Here is a 20449-nt window from a genome sequence, read left to right on the forward strand (position 1 = left end):
TGAAAATGAGATACATTTGACCATTTTTTTAGGCTTTTTGTTTGTTTTTTCTGTTTGTTTTGTGTCTATGACAGTAGTGGATTACAGTGGTGCTCCTTCCTAAAATGCGTAACTTCCGAAACAGTGAAAATGCTATGATGTGGTTACAGGGTAACTTAAACCTATAATTCCTTAGCCATTTGTTCATTCTGTCCTCACTCCAATGAATGACATAAAGTGCTTCATCTTTATACTTTTATTTTGAAAATAGGAACGCTTCATGAATTTGCGTGTCATACCCACACCGGGGCCACGCTAATCTTCACTGTACTGTCCCAACTTTAGTATATCTGCTGCCAAAGAGGGCACAAGCATCATACTTTTAAATATTTACATGTGTTTGTTTTACAGGTCTATCCTTTACCTCAGAAAAACATTTTGCCATGAAATATATTGGCTACTGAAGGATCAGGGAAATATATATTTCATTAGTACATGAAATTCAAGACCACGCTTTGGTATTTGCCTTCAACCCTAAGTTTTCCTAAATACCAGTTACTCCTGGGCATTTCATAAGAACACCGTTTGGACGGTTACCGCCATTTTTGTCTGCCCCTTCAATTATTGCAGCTTCTAGTCAGCTTCTTTATCTTGGCAGCACCTGATATTTCTTGTAAGGTGGAAACACAGACTGTTCACACAGGAAGAGGATGGTAGGAGGAGGACAACTTCACACAGGTGGAGGATTCATTTTTACACAGAAGTAATAAAGTCAGGGAGAGGATAGTAGCTGACATCCCCCAAAGAGCAAGGCCTCGAACCAAGTCATTAATGGTTGGACATGACCTAGTCCATTTCTTTCACATAAATGATACATTGACTTTGAGCCAACCTGTGGTACTTCTATTGCAATGAATGTTTCCTGAGAAATCATGCCCTGAAAATGAAAGATATATTAGGATATAGACACATCCTCCTCTGTGAGGAAGTCTTGGTATCTTCTTTTCTTTCCACCCGTGCTGCCCTTGAGTGTATCAGTCTGGGCAGGAATATTCGCTGCAGCTTCCTTGCTGGTCAGGTAGCTCTAAGATCCCTGCCAGTCATTAGCCGTACCATTGCCAGTGTGCAGTGCTACAAAGCATATTTGATCATGTCTGTCTCCCTTGATTATAAGCCCAGAGTGTTTCTTCCTCTAGCACTTTCAAGAAATCGGGGTGAGGTCCTAGACATCAGAGGAGTTCAGAAACCTATCCTAGTCTGTCTGTCCCTAAAGTGCAAAATCCTTGACTGCTCTCCCAGACAGGTAATACAGGATATCCAAAGTCCACTTTACCTTCTTCCAAGAGATCCTTTTCCCTTTCCCTTAAGGTTGGGGGTTCTTAAACATATGTAAAGTGATAGAGGACAGCACCACGGGATCAGTCCAATGTCACTACACAGAATGTGGTAAATGAATGACAGAGGCTTGATACAAACATGTAGAGGAGGAAAAGCAATTTTCTCTCTACCCTTCTGAGTTCTTAGAGGAGACTTCCGTAATAAAAGACACACGAAGGAGAGAAAAGCAGGAGGTTATTAACATGTACATCTCATGTATGTATATATGGGAGATACCCAGGGAAAACTGAGTAACTTCCTGAAGTGGCTTAGAATTCAGGCTTAAATACCATTTTAATAGGGGAAGGGTAGGGTAGGGGTGTAGGATTCTTAGGGGAGAGTAAATGATTCTTAGGGAAAAATGAAATAGGCTCATAGAAGGATAGAGGGGAAGTATGACAGTTTGTGACAATGTTTGTCTGAGTGTATGCGCCTCTTGTGGGAAGTCAGTCCTCCCTGGTTGATGAAATCCCTCTGGGAAGAGATTTAGGACAGTTGAGTTTGTTTTGGAAGATCTGTCTTGAGGCAGATAGGAGGATTTTCCAGAAAGTCTCTTCCTGTATTAGCTGTTTTTAAAGTGACTACACCTGAAAATAAACAATATCCTAAAGGACCATATTTTGGGATGGCATATTCTGCTACCTTTCACTAGCTTGACAATTTGTACCCCAAGCAAAGAAATGGACTGAATCCCATTTTGCATAGCAGCTACCTGTACTGAAACAGTGGGATCATCTATAATAACAAATATTATGGGGAGGGATACATACTCTCCAGTAATTTGCTTCATGGACAGTTGCCAGCCAACCTAGCTGGAGCCATTTGATTTAAACTCCTTTGATCTCCTTGGCCTCATGGAGATGACATGGCATAGATAATCAGTTATTGTAGACAAGTGCCCCTGCACCAAAATTGATCAGGAATGGTGAGTTTTTCTGGTAGAAAAGGGAGGGAAACAAGTTACTTTTGCAAAAGATTTGGACTATATGAAAGCAAGACACTCCCAGTAGGTAAGGCTGGCCTTATGATTTTGGACCAAAATTCAGTAGTGGAGGCAGGCTCGTTGTCTCCTGAGGTATCTATCATCAGTGATGGAGTCAAGCTCCTTTGTAACAGTAATGGGGGGAACAATTACTTTCCAACAATGGGGTCAATTAGGGGCCCTCAAGAAAGTACTGTAGATCTATAAATATATTTATTTATCACGTACATTAATGCTTGGCATGCAAATCAACCTTATGAATGCTGGGAGGACTGAGTCCATTGTCCACCACAGCACAGAAGAACAACCATCAAGCCCAGTGATAAACCCCTCTCAGACTATTTTCCCATTCATTCACCCTTTGAAGCCTGGCAAACATCAGTGATTCTAAGATATCTAGTCCCTACTTATTCTTTAGCAAAAGAGGGCAGTATCTGTTGCTAAAGAAGAGAACAAAACCAAACCGAAACAATGAAAGCATCACAGCAACACAAACATGACACAAAAATTACTTTTAAGAGCTTGCCTCAACATATATCTTGACCTTTAGCTTTGATCAACCCTATGTTGAATTCTACTCTTCAATAATGGCATTGTCTGTCATTCCACAAAGGGTCCTCTTATTATTAGAATTGCTCCTATGACTACCTAGAACTTGCTCTTTAATTCCAAATCCTGGTGACATCTCACTTATTTTTCAGGAGACTTATTCAAATTCCAGCCTTCACTAAGGTCTAGGCATATCTGCACATGCTCTCTTTTTATTTCCTTCTATACGGCTTCTATCAATGCATTGTTTTGTGTTGCATCTAATTAGCTACATGTCTGTAAATTCCATGTGATAAGGACTTTTCAGGTCAGGGAATGTGTCTAATTCATTTCTCTATGTCTCTTATCAAGACATGCCTTGAACGCAATGGATCTTTACAAAGGAATACTCATTTGGTCAAATACCTCTCATTGATTCAAAATGGTTGAAATAGGATGGGCATACATTCAGGATAATTGATACTCTAATTAACCTAGTAATCTACATACCATAAAATTGATTATAATGTTTGCCCAACTGCATATAATTATCTATATGCAGGATTAAAAAATACTTGAAAAATACAGTATTAAAAATACTTGAAAAATAACTTTTAATTTTATTAATATCAAGCATGCACTCCAGGATGCTGTGAGTCTTGAGTGAACACTATATTTTCCAGGCATGTCTGGGGATAAAAACAAATACTGCCACAGTTGGCTGAGGCCTGCACCACGGTTATTTATATCAAATGCAGTGAGGATAAAGTCAGCTAAGAGCTTTCTAGCCCCTTGGCTGGTGACTCCTTACATTCTCTGTATTACTGGGAAAACCATGTATTCCCAACTCATCACTTTTCCTTGGGACTGAAAACATAGCACTCCCAGCTCCACTCTCCCTGCTCCCAACACATTTCCTCTCCTTTGGGGAAGAGAAGTAAATGATCTGACAACTGAGTTTTGCAGAGGAAAGCCACAAAAAAGGTTGGTTTGGTTTTAATTTTTTCAAATCTCTGTCTGACTCTTGTGTCTATATTTCAATTGGCCTTGCACTATGGAAAGGGGAAAAAGATGTAATTCACTGACTTTTCTTTCTGAAACCTAAATGATTACTTCATAGAGTTCGTAGTAAAGTAGTTTTCTTTGGTTTCTACTCACTCTCTCTAAATCCATGTCACAAGAGAATAGACTCTGTGCTGTTTCTTTCTATTTAATCTGGCCCATTGGCCTTAAGACAAACTTTGTCATCTGGATTCCCTCTCCACACAAGAGATACTTGGTCATTTGTAAATGTACCATTGAAAATTTTACTTGTAAGTTTTCTACAAGACTAAGTCTGCCTGAATCCTCTGGTTAGCTGCCCAACATTAATCTGGTTCTCTTACAAATATAATAATAATAACAATAAACAGAATCTGTCAAAATTCTTAGAAATATTCTGTATATTTCAACATGTTTAATTGAAGGAAGTAAGAGATTAACTTCTTTGTGTGATAAAGAGACCATTATTAATGATTATGAAACAACAATTGACAGGGCATAAATATTATGAGTACCTTAGAGAGAAGGCAGTTATTGTCTATCTTCCTCTCCACATTTGGGCCCCCTAGACCAAATAAAAACATTCGTAAGCATATGCCAGTCATGCAAAACCATTTCCTAAGGTTAGAGTCAGACATTTGAGTAAATTTTCATAGAATGACTAGTCTAAGCTAAGTAATGTTAGCCTCCCACCCATGGCCATTGAGTGCCTTAAATCGTCCTTAAAGTATAACCTGCTTTTCTTTTATGGAAGAGACCTTAATGTTTCACCAAATCAGCTAACATGTTCATCTCAGTCTCATAAAATTCACCTCCTTGTATCTACATGATGATTTCTTGATTGCTAGCTTCATAAATTCATTTTTAAATGCAGCTCCTCTTGTCTTATTTGCTCATGGAAACACTATGATCAGAAAGGTGGTTCTACCAGACTGGAGTTACTGCCATTTCCCAAACAGTGAAAACTCCACTGAACATTTGGTGGTAGATAGAAACTGTCTGTGTGCTTCCTTGGGGAAAAGTAAAGTCCTTGCATTCTTGGCTCCTTTTAGGACTTCCAAATGTGTCTTCCCTCAGTTGCCTTGGTGATTTCTTTGCTCATCTGTCATCACAGGTGGTCCTTATTCTTCACCTGTTTCTTCTCCCTCCACTATTTACCAAGTGGCTTTACTTGTGATGATATAAGCAAAAGACAGACTTCGGAGGTCATGGATGACCATTTGGATGAGGGGGATGAAAAACTCGTCTAAGAAATTTCACTTCAGTGAGTATATTTATGGGAGGACAGTGAGGCAGTAGAGTGACTTTTGATCACACCCCACTACTTCCTAAGCCTTCTGGTGGTTGCTTTTCATTTGCTTTAGGATGAGGAGAAGTCTGTCTACAGTGGAAGAAAATATAAGCTCTGAGGGTAGTCATTCCATCCAGGTCATCTTTGGGGTTGATTCTAAGGTTTTTCACATCAATATAACAACACATTCTATGATTTTGTGTTTGTGAAGACAGTCCTCCACGTCATAGCCTGTGTTCTTTCCTGAGAGCGAATTCTAAAATAGCATCTCACTCTTTATTCACAGTGACTGCCTGGTGCCCTTCAGCCCCTGAGATAAAACCTGGCAATTACACCCGGAGTATTTCTCCCCTACATTCTTCTGGAAAGCCATCCTCAGTTTGGCAGTGCTTCCTCTCCCTTTTGCTTTGGTGGTGAATGTGAAAAATCATTCATTATTCAGATTTGCAAACTGTAATCTAGCCCTGCATTCATCCTCTGCGCTCTCTGTATTTCACAATAATGTCACATGCACCCTATTTAGCAGATTTACCCTCATTTTTAAGTTTTTAAATTTGGGTGGGTTTTAGTAGCAATGGCATTGCTCTCTGACAAAGTGTGATGGTTTAGGAGTTCTCTATCCAGATACCTTTTTCTTTCAGGCCAAGGATTTGGAATATGTTCTTGAGGAAGGATGGAAAACATTTTTGTAAAGTTACCTGTGAATGTCCTTGACTAGTCTCTTGCTGCCATAATCAATTTGAACTATCTCTCTATATAATTCATTTGCTTCTCCATCACACAGGGCATTCAACACTGCTTCTATTTCTACCTGTGTGAAGGTCATTTCTTTGGTCCACCAAACACCTCTTCCTTAATAGTATTGTTTGTCAGCATATATCAATTTTCTTGAGATTGACTCCTGTGTTGGAAAGTAGGCTAAATTCTTGCTTTGTTCTTACCCAGGCCTGACAACTCAATCTCAGACAGGGTCTTTCCCCTTTGAGGTGAACAAAACATGGAGTACACAGAATTAAAAATGAACCTAACACAAGAATACCGCACCAGAATCAATATGTCAGTGTCCTAGTTGGAGGGCCTAACTAGCAGTATGACCTTAGTTAACAATTTCACCTCTCTTCTGGACTCAGCATTCTCATGTGTAAAATAAGGATATTGGACATTGTAGTTCCAAATTTGAATTCTCATTCTAGTTGTCTAAGTTTCTAAGTATTGTTAGGGCTGCTGTGGCAAAAAAACATTGTTATAAATCAAAACTATCTTTGTAGGACAGTAAAATTATCTTATATGGTGACTGCTTTTCTACAATATTAATATTATGCTATGGCCCAAATTGTCTCTGAAGTATATAAAACACAATGCTGTCACTAACACCCAACAAAACCAAGCTCTGTCACCTCACCACTCTGCATATTCTCTTGTCATGTAAAGATTTTCCATGTTGGTTTCTTCTGATCATATGTAGGAAAATATCAGATTATCTAATTGAGGCAAAAGGGGATTCTTAATGCAAATTATTCTTTCAAACAGTTAAATTACTTCAGATATTAGCTTTTACAAAAGTTCTGTAGGTCAGAGTCCCATTTTTTTTTCAAGCAGTACTTTTATGAAGACTTACAATATGTTATCATAGTAAACTCTCCAAAAAAAAAAAATGAGTTACACTATGGAAATTTCTAGTATGCATGGCATTATATCTAACGACAATTTCAGAAATCTCCAAATTTTCTATCAAATATAATTAGGTATAAAATTCAGTTCTAATTATAAAATTCATAATTAGAAGAGGAAGAAACCATAAGGTCAGAATAGAAAAAAGAAGGACATGAGTAGGAAGTTCCAACCCCTTCGCCTCCCCAAAAAACTACCTCGAGGTGGGGGGGACAGCACCTGGATGTCTCAGTCAGTTAAGCGTCTGACTCTTGGTTTCAGCTCAGGTCATGATCTCATGAGTCCTGGGATTGAGCCTGGTGCTGGGCTCCTTGCTCGGCAGGAGTCTGCTTGAAAGGTTCTCTCCCTCTTCCCCCCCCCCCTCTTCTAAAATAAAATAAATGAATCTTAAAAAAAAAAACAATAAAACTACTCAAGGGGTCTTGAGAACAATAAAGGAATCTGAGAAGAATATATCAGGACCTTTGACTTTTACTTTCTCTTCTCTAAAAAAGGAGATCACATGTCTGGAACCACGATAGAACACAGAAAGCAGAGCCATAAAGGCAATAATTCATTAAGACTGGATAGAGAAGTAGACTTGGGAAAATGTCCCTCAGTACATATGACATACACAGCAAAACATGACAGGTCTGCATGTTCACAGCTCAAATTGGAAGAGAGAGAGCACCCAGAGATTTCCGGGAAGCAGTGTTAGTAAATGGAAAACAACCAGGTTTGCCGCTATTAATAGGTTAACACATACAAAATACCATTGAAAAGCTGTCTAGTTTTCTGTATATTTGATTTGATTTTAATAAAAAACAATTGATAGATTCTCTTTCCACTTCAGTGACTCTGACTTTTCCTCTAAGACTTAAAGTTCAAGGGGGAAATGGGGACTTTTGTTTTTAAGAAGACAATATATTTTTGTGTGTTTTTCTTTTGAATTTTCTGTTTGTTGTGGCTTTTGGGGGGAGGAGAGTATCTGATTTGAATCACTAGAAAATCCCAAGAAATGGGATAATATTTTCCTTTTCTCAAATGAGGGATCCTACAACAGCAGAGGTTAAATAACTTCTCCATGACTTGTCACAAAGTGAAGTGGCCTAGGTAGAAGCAACATCAAAGTTTCCAGTTTCTTAAACCTTCACCAGGTATCTTGTTCCTATCATCAACATTCTAGAAATTAAAAAATAAAAATTCTCCATTTCAAGTTCAGAATAACCAAAATAGCGGTGTTTCTTAGTTTTTCTTTTTTTTTTTTTTAAAGATTTTATTTATTTATTCGACAGAGATAGAGACAGCCAGCGAGTGGGAACACAAGCAGGGGGAGTGGGAGAGGAAGAAGCAGGCTCACAGCGGAGGAGCCTGATGTGGGGCTCGATCCCATAACGCCAGGATCACGCCCTGAGCCAAAGGCAGACGCTTAACCGCTGTGCCACCCAGGCGCCCCTGTTTCTTAGTTTTTCTATGCAGCCTCTTTCGAGTGTCTTTCAAAATCATCTGCCAGCTGTATCATGGCAAAAATCATACTGTCCTTGATTTGAAGTCCTGAATCTAAATCATAGCTGTTTGGGCAAGTCATCTTAAGTGCTCTAAGTTTTAGTTTCTTTATGTGTAAAATGTCAATCAAATTATCATCACTTCAAGATTAATGGGGATTAAATTAAGTAATGCATTGGAAACACTTTGTAAGCTATAGGTTTTCACTAATAATTTATTTTGTGTGCTTAAGTAATTTTTCAGAAAACTTCTGTGACTTCCTGTTACTTAAGGAATAACATATACACTCTAATGCAGGGCATTCAAAGTCCTCTTTGACATTTATTTTCAATCTTTTTCCTCCTCCTAATAATAGCTAAGATATATTGAATAATTACTTTGTGCCAAGGATATAGTGGATGTTTATTATCTCAGGTAAACCTCATATCAAGACTGTAATAAAGGCAATGTTATTATCCCAATTTTATAGCTATTCATTACTTAGAAAGCTGAAGAAACTTGTCCAACTTCACAGAGAGTGGAAGGAAGAATGGAGCAGGGAGTCAAATCATGGCTGTGTGATTCTAGAGTAAACTTAACCATCATGTAGTTTTGCTTCCAAATAACGCTTCTTTATTGAATATCACCCTAACATAAATTGCACTCAACTCTGTGACAACTACCTTACTATACTATGAAAAATTTTAATGGAGAAATTCACATCACTGAACAATCGCATGGCGTGATTATCTGACTTTTTGTCTCCTTCGCTAGTTGATTGACCTAGTTATTAGCCCCAGATGCTGCTTTATTAATGAATTTATCTTTGGTGTGCTTGTCCTGCCCCCCCCTTCCTTCTGTCCCTCACTAATTCAAGCTCTCTTATTAGACTTAACAGTTCATTCTAATGTCCCTTTGAGCATTTATCATAACTGTAGTTAGAAATGAATTGGACTATTAGTCTTATAATTTCTATACCTCTCACTAGAAAGTGCCATGAGGGCAGAGGCCATTGTCCATTGCTGTATCTCGCACAATAAATTCTTCATAAAAACCTATTGAATGAATGATTAATGAATGAATGAATCTCATCTTCCTTTGTTTTATCCCTTTATATGCTGTTTCATGGTTTGAAAATCCATCTTCTTTGTCTTCCCCTGTATGAATTGCTCTGGTTGTATCATGAATTTTCAAACTTCCTGGCCAACCCTAACTGACTAAAAATATTTATAGGAATTTCCCATAGTTATGTCTGTGCCAGTGACAACTAAATTGCCAGTTTCTTCCTCTTTAAATATTAGATTTCTGAAATACAAGTAGATTAACTCAGTGAAGAAAACAAGAAATAGAATCTTTTCATTTTTTGCACACTGCTTTTAAACTGCATTTTGAATGTTTTTGAAATTTGCATAATCATTCATGAATCTCCTTTCATTTGAATACCTCAGTAATGACAACTTAAGATATATTGTTTACTGCTTATTCAAAATAAATTTCAATTATCAAAGTGGGTCTTTATGTATGCACCTGTTTCCATATTTGCTATGGACTCAATTAGTAATATGATCATGTATACGGATGCTGTTTTGAAATTGTGACTTGAAATATACCATGATAACTTCTGCAATATTAAGGAACAGTGATTTTTTTTTAAATCCTGTTAAATGATCTAAGATGGAATTTTAAAACTTGAAATCTCCAGCATATGCCACACTAGATTTATCAATGTTTATGCGGTATATAGTTCAATACATTAAGACTTCAAAACATTGTGAAAATATGCTTGGCTGAGTGCCAATTCTCTCCAAAGGTGAACTCTAATTCCTGGGGAAATCTCCTTCTTCCTATGAGCTCAATTACAGAATTTTGTCTTAAATGTGTTCTAACATACAATTTTTTTAAAAAAAATTGTTTTGTAGTGAATATATTGGATTCTATTCATCATTTAATTCTACCATCTAAGTGATGCCCCAAAGAGAGTAACCTGTCCATTTGAGAGTATTATGAAATTATAAACTCAGAAAAACCTGTTCTAGTTCTATTCCTTACCAGTTGGATAAAATTAAGTGTATATAAAACTTCTTGGATCCTTTTCATTCTGTAAAATGTAGAATAGTAGTTCATGCCTTAATAGAATTTCTGTGAGGATTCAATGATATAATGTCTGGAAGAGTTTAGCACAGATCCTACATATTGTAAGTGCTCAATAAATATTAAGCGTTATCATTTTTATTACCATTATTATTATATTGTTCATATGTAAGTAATTTTGTCATTTACATGGGCACTTGCTATCTATACTTTCCACATGTGTAAGTTTATTTTTCTCTAGACACCATGGATTTGGTACCTGGTTGGCAACATTTTTCTTTCTTCCCTTCTTAATTGCCTTAAACACAGTAAACAATCATTTGATTTAAAGCTGATGTGTTGGCACATGTCTCTGCATTACAATGGATTCACTTGCCTTCCAGAAATGTCATTTGAACACCTTTTTCTGTGTGATACTGGGATAGGCACTGGAGAAACAAAAGTGAATAATGCAATATTATAGGTGGCTTTTTAATTCAAAATGTATCCACAAACCCAGTATTAAAAAAAAAGAATTATTTATTTATTTATTTGGGGGGGGGCAGAGGGAGAAGTAGAGAAAGTCTCAAGCAAACTCCACAGTGAGCACAGAGCCCCAACGCAGGGGCTCGACCTCACAACCCTGAGATTAAGACCTGAGCTGAAACCAAGAGTCAGATGCTACAGTGACTGCACCACCCAGGCGCCCCCCAAAACCTAGTATTTTTAAAGCTACAAGTAAAGCCAAACTCTAGAGAAGTAGAGAAGGGAAAATAGCTCTGAATAATAATATACTTGAAGCATTTATGCCAAATGAGGTATTTGCAAGTTAATTATCTAATCTAATGTAGTCATGGTTGAATAACTTTGGAAGTAATTGGGGAAACAAAGCATTCATAAGGTGTGTGTGCATGTGTGTGGTTCCTTGAATAATAGCATCTAACATGGGTTATTTGATTTTGAAAATGGAATTAAAAAAACATCATTGAGCACAATTTTCAAGATGGAAACAATTATTTTTATGTATATTTATGGCATTTTAAATAGTTGATCTAGAAAATTCTGTCACAGTCAAGTTTGTAGTACTGGAGATATTCTAAAATTCAGCACATTCCTCATTTTTTATTTTATTTGTTAAATGGGCATTGATAAGAGGAGGAGAGGGTCAATTTATTAGCTTTAGAATCAAAATAGCAGTCCTATTGGTTCCTCATTAGTCCAATAGACTCCCAAATGATTTTGTTGAAGAAAAGTGCTCTACAAGTGGAGAAGGTACACAATGCAAACCTAACAAATGGGAGTAGCCGGTCGAGGCTGGTAAGGTAGGCTGCAGTCACAGCATGAAGGACTTTGAATAATGCGGTAAGGCTGGGTTTGAGTAGAGTAGTAACATGATCAAATCTGTGTTCAGAAATCACTTTTTAAAAATTAAAAATTTTGGGACACCTGGGTGGCTCAGTCAGTTAAGCATCTGCTCAGGTCATGATCCCAGGGTCAAGTCCCACATCGGGCTCCTTGCTCAGTGGGGAGCCTGCTTCTCCCCTGCCTGCCCCTCCCCGTGCTTGCTCTCTCTCTCAATCTCTGACAAATAAAAAATATATTTTTAAAAATAATTTTTTTCTTTTTAATTTTTCTTTTTTAAGTGTAGGTAACGGTTTAAAGAAGAGTCTTGCTGGAAGCAGCTAGCAATAAGACCATGGCTATCAAACTAGTTTCCTTCATAGAAAATGGTTATTTCTTTAAGTGTTTCTCAGAATTTTATGGGACAGTCTTAGCATTCTAAAGAGTCTATAGTTATACACATCATTTGTTGTCACTTAAAAATTGGGGGCAGAGAAAAATCACTACAGCGACCATTTCTGGTTGACCATTTGTCAAGCTTATAGGTGACCCCTTAGTGTCTCAAAAGATCTGGCAGTCTTCTCTCTTCTATGGAGCCCTCTTTGATTATTCCATTCTTCATTAGAAATCACTTTAAAAAATATTTATTTGCTTTGTTTTAGAGAGAGAGAGAGTGGGGGGGAAGGAACAGAGGGAGAGAGAGAATCTCAAGCAGACGCCCCGCTCAATGCAGAGCACACCAGGGGGCTCGATCTCATGACCCTGAGATCATGACCTGAGCCAAAACCAAGAGTTGGATGCTTAACCGACTAAGCCACCCAGGCACCCAGAAATCACTTTTAATGTTTTGGATGATGGACTAGAGTAGGGGAGATATCAAAGGTGAGAAGAATAATTTAGAAGTCCCTCCCCCACCGACCCAGCAAAAGGAAGTCCAACAGGAGCTGGAACTAAGGGTATGCAAGTTCTAATGGGGAAGGGAGGTAAGGGATTACAGGACCTATCAGTTATCTTTGTAAGAGGAGGAAAGAAAAGGGGTTGAATCTTGTGTATTTCTATCATACAGGATGTGCACATGTATTTACCTAGAGCTCTGCACAATTAATAAAGTGTCAGCATAAAAAAGCAAAAAAAAAAAAAAGACATCAACAAATAAGGATGAAAAAGAATTTCGTAAAATCAGCATACTACCAGAACAAAGAGTTGGGGAGTGGGAGATGGGGAGATAGAAGCAATACCTATATGTATTACATGTATTATATATATACACACACATATATTATGTATGTATTACATATATGTATTACATTTATTAATGTCATATGTACAGATATATTATTACAAATGAATATAGAACATTGAAAAGTTTTCCAGCCTCAAGTGATTTAAAAGACAGGGAGATAGCAATTTAAATGGAAGCAGGCTAGATTCAGAAAAGGGGAAGTGATGAGTTTCATTTAGCTGATCAGTGGCAAAATATTATATAATTAATTATTATTTACAAATAGAGCAAAGGAACATAGAAACAGATCTTGTAAATAGTGGGTGAATGGTTGTGGGAGAGGCAAGGATAGATAGAAAACGAATAAAGCAAAAATTTGGTCTCAGCCCTCATCATATTGATTTGTTTGGACATTTCTATAATAGTAATAGTTATAAATATTTTAACGTATCATGAAGGTGTATAGCATTGATTGATCGATCCACTGAGCCATTGGCAAACTCCTCTCTTTCTGGTTTAATTGGTGCTTATGAGAACATACATCCTTCCTCAAGCCTTGATTGAAAAGTTCTGGAAAAAGAAAATATGGAAAAGGAAGGTTTAATTTGGAGAAAGAATAAAGAAACCTCTTATCATGCTTTTTGTTAAGAGTAGCCAAATCCTGGAAAAGTGATAGCAAGGAAATGGAAGGTATGTGGCTACATGCTCAAAAAAGAGAATTGGTGCCTTAATACGCTCTAGTGTACACCAAGATGCTTGGCTAGAGAGTGAGTTCTCATTTGATTTGAATAGAATTGAATACCTTATTTTAATCACCTTTAATTTATCACACCCTTATCACCCAGAAATAGCCCCTTGAAATTATTAGGTAACATCTACAAAGAACACATGTGTAGAGGACACATCTGGGCTCCCAGCAGCAGGAGTAATCTCTTGATGTCTTCCGTCTTTTGCAGCACTGCATGTTGACGCGCTCAGTGAGTGTCAGTGATTCGAACTCGCCATGCGCATGCCCCTTAAACGTGACAAGCTGTGCGGTGCACACATACAACCTAAGGGCAAGAAACAGTGTGCCCAAAGGTTAGATGGGGTCAAATAAAGCCAAATAAGAACAAGATAAGAAAAATATGAGAATCGGAGAGTTATATAAACTAGTTCTTCATATACGGTACTGAACATTCTCTGGCCTGTACCATGCAGTGAAAATTGAATTAAACTGGTTAGAGGAAGGGTTCAAAAATTCAGTTCCACGAGTGGCTCAAAATATGACCTTGTACATGTCTTGCAGTTCAGTTTTTCATCTACCTAAGGAGAACAAATGTTCTTGGAAGTAGAAAATAAGCCACATAAAATCATCAGGTATTAAGATGAATTGGGAAGTTCTTTGAAGGTCAAGGGTTTTGAAATTCTACATGTAATACAACATCCAAAAAGAAAAAAATGAATTCTCTTCTGCTGGTCTAGTGTAGTAATCTAAGTATTCATCTCTCAGCTAAATACCCAGATTATCTTTCTGTAGCTATCTGAAGTTCATTATATGAAGACACTTTCTCTCTTATCTGGTAAAATTCCATTTTATCAACCATCGTGCAGTTTGAATTTCTGTATCCTTTGCAGGATTTTCTCAATACCAGAGAAATATTATTTCCAACTAGTCATAGACGGAAGAAAGCAAAAAGGTTAGTGGTAGATGAGGGAAGGGCTTTGCTGGGGAATTTATTATCTTAAAGGCAAGTGGTTTCATTTCCAGATAGCTTGAGTATGATGTGATTTATCATATTCAGTACCATGAAGAGCACAGAGATTTTACTAAATTCAGGGAGATAAGGCAGAAAACAATGACTACAATAACCACGGAAACATAGCCTCAGATAGTATTGGGGAACTGCTAATGCCAGGAAAGAAATGCAGAAATGTAGTGGGCAGAGAAGTTTCTCTAAGGAGTAACTTTGGTTTTTGGGTTTCTTTTGGGTGGTGTTTGTTTGTTTTTGTTTTTGTTTTTTGACATTGTATCTGTTTCACACAAAAGGGAGCAAGGCTCATATTCAGTAGCTTCAAAAGCCATTCTTAGTTTAATAGAAAGATTCTGAATGTGTGCAAGGAAGAATGGAAATCTTGTTAGCCACATAAATACAGACATCATCATTACTTCCATTAATATTACACTAGTTAGGGGTAGATGTATTTCTTGTAATGAAGGCCCAAATAAAAGTTTGTTTATCTCTTACATAGTAATCCAGAAATAAATGGCCTAGGGCTTATCCTAAATGGTTTCACGTATCAAAGACTAAGACCCTTTATTTAGGGTCCTCATTACATATCCACCAATCTTAGATAACTTCTCTTCAGCTCCAGCTAAGCCATTTACATTCAGCCAACCAGAGGGAAAAGCTAATGGAAAAGGGAAAGGGACAGGCATGATGCTTCTTTTGAAAGAAGTTATGATTACCTTGACTTAATCCAGTGGCCAGGGCACAGGCACAGTGAATGCAAGGGAGACTAGAAATTGTCTTCATAGCTGTGCAGCATATGCCTCACTCAAGTTCTGTAGAAGGGTAACATGGATATGTGAGGGGCAGCTCTCAGTCTTTGCCATAGTTCACCGCTTGTCTCTTCCTAAAAGGTTCAAATATCTTCTTCCTACTCATCAGACGACAACATGAGCCCCATCAAGACTTGATGGAGAGGACAAAACATTACCGACCCAGACATGGACTTTGAACTGGATGCAACTTTGGAATTGTCTCCCTGGTAGTGGGAATGAATATCCCAAGGGAGACCATTCTTCTTGATGTGGCTCTTCATGGTTAGGATTTTTTAACATAGAGGAACTTTTTCTCTCTGCTACACCAATACAAAATGGTGAAATAAGAACAGCATAAACACATTTAAAATTATTTTTTAGAAGAAAGCATGGGAAATTCACAGCAGTCACTGAACTATCACAACCATTAAATCCACTGGGCAAGAGTGGTGAAAAATCGGTTTTGTCACAGACTTAAGTTCCTTGGTTAACCCAAGTGGTAGCTCATTATAATGCCTTCTGGATATTGTGACTATAGTGTGGTTTTGTCCTTTGTGAGACTGTCCTTGTCCTTACCCTTCATAATGAAAACACTGGAAAATATCTTTCTTTTTAGAAGCTTGATAGTTTAGTCCACGTCATGATCGCAGGTGTGAGGGCGAGTTTTGCTTCAAGGTTAGGCAAATGACAAACTTTCATAGGTGGGTTGTTTCTTTGGAAATACTGTTCCTTAAAAAATTCAGTAGCTTCTAGTCAATTCTCTCTGCAAGTAATCATAAGTAAAAATCTCATCAAAAGATATTTTTATACTTAAATATACTGGTCTTTAATTTACTGTTTTTTGTTTTGTTTTGTTTTTAACTAACCTTGAATGGACTAAAAGCGCCACACCTTATTCTGAGTTTTGCCTCTGGGCTTGGTTTCATTGACTGAAAACTCTTTGTAGGAACTGCTTGGGGAAACTCCAGGCTACAGTCTTAAGTGCTGTAAACTCTACCTCTTCAGAGCAACCTGTGCTAACTAGGCTACATTGTACCATCAGTGGTAGAACTTACCAAAAAAATCAACAAAAAGAAGCTAACAGACCTATATTCTGAGGTTTTCAAATCAATTCTACTATAGTTATAAGCTCAATAACTTGCAGGTCTATAATTTTGCAAGTCTGCTTTAGGTATCTCAAGCAACAGCGTAACGAAACATCTGTCTGTGTAACAAAGGTCTGCTACTCCGCAGCTTGCAGTCCCTTGCTGACGTCCAGCAACCACAGAAAGAGAGCCACGCATTTTAGGTTACTTGGTAGTATTTTTTCCTTTTAGCATGGCTCTTCTGGGTACCATCTGTATTATACAAATTTGTAAATGTTAGCAATAAGGGTAATTAAAAATAGAGATATTTTTATCTTTCTCAATAACTGTCCAGACATCCGAAATAAATACAAAGAAAGTAGAAGAAAGGAAGTAATAAAAACAAGAAGAGACATGTTAAATACAGAAGTCAAAAGTTGTTTCTTATAAATGACTTCTAACAATGACAAACCTCTGGTAAAATTGATTAAAACAGAGAAGAAAGACATGACCAAATATCAGAAGTTAATATTTAGACATAACAGATATTGCACATATGAAGAGATAATAAGAGCATGTTACGAAAAATATCATTCCAGTAAATTTCAGACTCAAATGCAGTGGGCCAAATTCTTAGAAAAATTAACATCACTGATACTAATTCAAAAACTGGAAAAACTCATAGACCTATAGCCGTTAGAAAAATTGAATTATCCAAACCTATTTGTGCACAGAAAAGTTAAGCCAGAGGTAAATTCCACAGAGAGTTCTGTCAAAATATTTAAGAAAAAAACAATCTATGCAATATCTCATAGAGAAAAAGAGGAAAGTACTCGACTCACGTAACAAAACTGGCATTACCTTGGTACCAAACCTGACAAGAACATTTTGTGAGTAAAAATGAAAGACCAATTTCACTTGTGAACATAGCTCTAAAGATACTAGCAAGATATGAGAAGTCTAATAATGTATGACCAAGTTGAGCTTATTCCAGGAATTAAAATTGGTTTAACCTTAGAAAATTAACAGAGGTGATCCTGCATGATTTGTATAAACAAAAAATCAGTATCTGGTGGAAAGGGAACAGTTTTGCTCTATAAGAGAGGATCATAGCCTCTCATTCACTTCTAAGACCTGAGCCAATCCGTAGACCTGGAATGTTGTGCACAAAGAGGACGCCTGATCTTGTTGCAATAGTTCTATCCAGTAACGCTCTTTCATCTTTCCACTAAGGAATCTGCCATTATTCATCACACTGCCTGTATCCAAGGAAGAGGGAAATAGACTTTTCCAGGATGGATGTCAATTCTGAACTGAGATAAACCTTGGAAAACTGAAATATTTCTGTGGCCTACTCACAGAAAGGACATTTATGGAAGTGAAATAAGCAAAATGTTGACCTAAATTCATTGTCTGGCACTGTGGACCCAGTGAGTCTGCAAAAGCACCTAATTGTCATTTCCTCAATTCCTGCATGCATCCAAAACACACCCATCAATGAGGAGAATCCCCACATTGTCTCACTCACCCAAGGAGTAAAGGCTACTGTGCTACAAAGGGCAAGTAAAATTCTCTGGAAGTAATACATCTCTCTCTCTCTCTCTCGTTTTTAAAACTGAGGCCATGTTCTTTTATTTATTACAAAATAATACATGAAAAGATGCTTGTCTTTTTAAGAATTTAAGAAGACATCATTGTATAGAGACTAAAAATAAAAATACTCTTTACTGCTGTCCTTGATTTCCCCCTCATATCATACCATGTTGCTCCCCATAGGTAACCATTGATGATATTCAGCAGAACTGGGAACTATGGGATCCACTTAAAAAATTATGGTAAAACAACACATAACATGACTACTGTTCTCAACAAAATTTTAAGTGCACAGTACGGCATTGCTAAGTATATGCACATTATTGTAAAGCAGATCTCCAGAACTTTTCCATTTTCATGACTAAGGCTCTATGTCCACTGAACAGCAGCTCTGTTTCCCCCTCCCTCCAGTCCCTGGCACCACCATTCTACTTGCTGCTCCTATGAATTTGATTCCGTGGACACCTCGTATAAGTACAATTATGGATTGTGTGTCCTCCTGTGACTGACTTCACTTAGCATAATGTCCTCAGGGATTCTCCTTGTTGTAGCTTATGACAGAATTTCTTTCTTTTATGAGACAGAATAACAACCCATGTATGTATATATTTTCTTTATCTGTTTATTCTTTGATGGACATTTAGGTTGTTTCCATCTCTTTGCTTTTGTGAATAATGCTGCAGTTAATATGGGAGTGCAAAGACCTCTTCAAGATCTTGATTTCAGTTCATTTGGAGAAATGCCAACAAATGCAATTGCTGGATCATAGGGTAGTTCTGTTCTGAATTCTTTTTTCCATAGTGGCTCCACCATTTTAAATTCCTACCAACAGTACTTAAGAGTTCTGATTTCTCCGCATCCTTGCTAATATTTGTTGTTTTCTGTTTTTTTGATAATATCTCATTGAGATAGTATCTCTTTGTAGTTTTCATTTGCACTTCCCTGATGATTAGTTATATCATCCTTTCATATAACTGTTGGACTTCTGTTTGTTTTCTTTAAGGATATGTCTATTAAAGTCCTCTGCCCATTTTTAAATCAAATTTGTTATTTTGCTATTGAGCTTGGAGTTCTTTATATATTTCAGATATTAACCCATTATCAGATATTTTCTCCCATTCCACAGGTTGCATTTCACTCTGTTATTTCCTTTGCTATGCAAAAGCTTTTTAGTTCGATGTAGTCACACTTGTCTATTTTTACTTCCATTGCCTGTACTTTTGGTGTCCTTTCTAGGATATCTTGCCAAACCAATGTTATGAAGCTTTTCTTCTATGTTTTCTTGTAGGAATTTTATAGTTTGAGGTCTTATGCTAACTTCCTAATCTACATTGAGTTGATTTTTTTGTATGTTCTAAGATTAGGCCCTAATTTTTTTCTTTTGCATGTAGACACTCAAGTTTTCCAGCCTCATTTATTGAAGAGACTGTTCTTTCCCCATTGTGCTGTCCTGTCAAAGAGCATTTGACAGTATTATGAGTGGGTTTGTTTCTGGGATCTCTATTTTTTCCCATTGGTTTATGTGTCCATTTTAGACCAGTACCGTAACTGTTTTGATTACTATAACTTTATAACACGTTTTTCAGTCAAGAGTAGGAGGCTTCCAGCTTTGTTGTTGTTGTTGTTGTTTTCCAAGATTGTTTTGGCTAGTCAAGATCATTTGTGTTTCTATTTGAATTTTAGGATCCTTTTTTCTATTTCTGCAAAAATGCCATTGGGATTTAATAGACCTTACACTGAGCCTGTAGATCAGGTTGAGTACTATGGACATTTTTAACAATATTACGTCTTCCAAACCACAGACACAGGATGTATTTCCATTTATTTGTGTCTTCTTTAATATCTTTCAGCAACATTTTGTAGTTTTCAGTGTACAAGTCTCTCATCTCCTTCATTAAGTTTACTCCTAAGTAGTTCATTATTTTTTATGCCATTGTAAATGGGATTGCTTTGTCAATTACCTTTTTAGACTGTTCTTTGTTAGTGTTTTCAAGTTTGTCAATTTAGGAATGCTTGAGCGGCACCAACCTGCCCAGCTCTCCTTTGTTCTCAGGGGCCCCCAGGCATCTAGGGCACATAGGGTCCCCTTAGTGCTCTAAGACAGTCGTGACAGAAACCAGTCCCTAGGCAAGCCCCCTGAAAAGACAGAATGTGAGACTCATGTTCCAACTCCTTCCTTCCTCAGGGAGAAGCTGGGGTTTTCTTCTTTTCATTCCACACTGGGTAAAGGGCTGGGGGGGAGACTATGGCTAGTGAATGAATGTTAGTCCAAACCATCAACTTTATTTTTCTTTGCCCCCAA

General features: G+C 37.3%; 1 non-coding gene across 1 annotated transcript; it reads right to left on the reverse strand.

Moving 5' to 3' along the window:
• Nucleotides 1-241: 241 nt before the first annotated feature.
• Nucleotides 242-344, reverse strand: LOC121101143. The gene has a single exon (XR_005833086.1). It is a non-coding gene; the product is annotated as a U6 spliceosomal RNA (small nuclear RNA).
• Nucleotides 345-20449: the final 20105 nt, after the last annotated feature.

Source organism: Ursus maritimus, unplaced genomic scaffold (genome assembly GCF_017311325.1).
Source record: "Ursus maritimus isolate PB19 unplaced genomic scaffold, ASM1731132v1 scaffold_6, whole genome shotgun sequence".
NCBI classification, from domain to species: domain Eukaryota; kingdom Metazoa; phylum Chordata; class Mammalia; order Carnivora; family Ursidae; genus Ursus; species Ursus maritimus.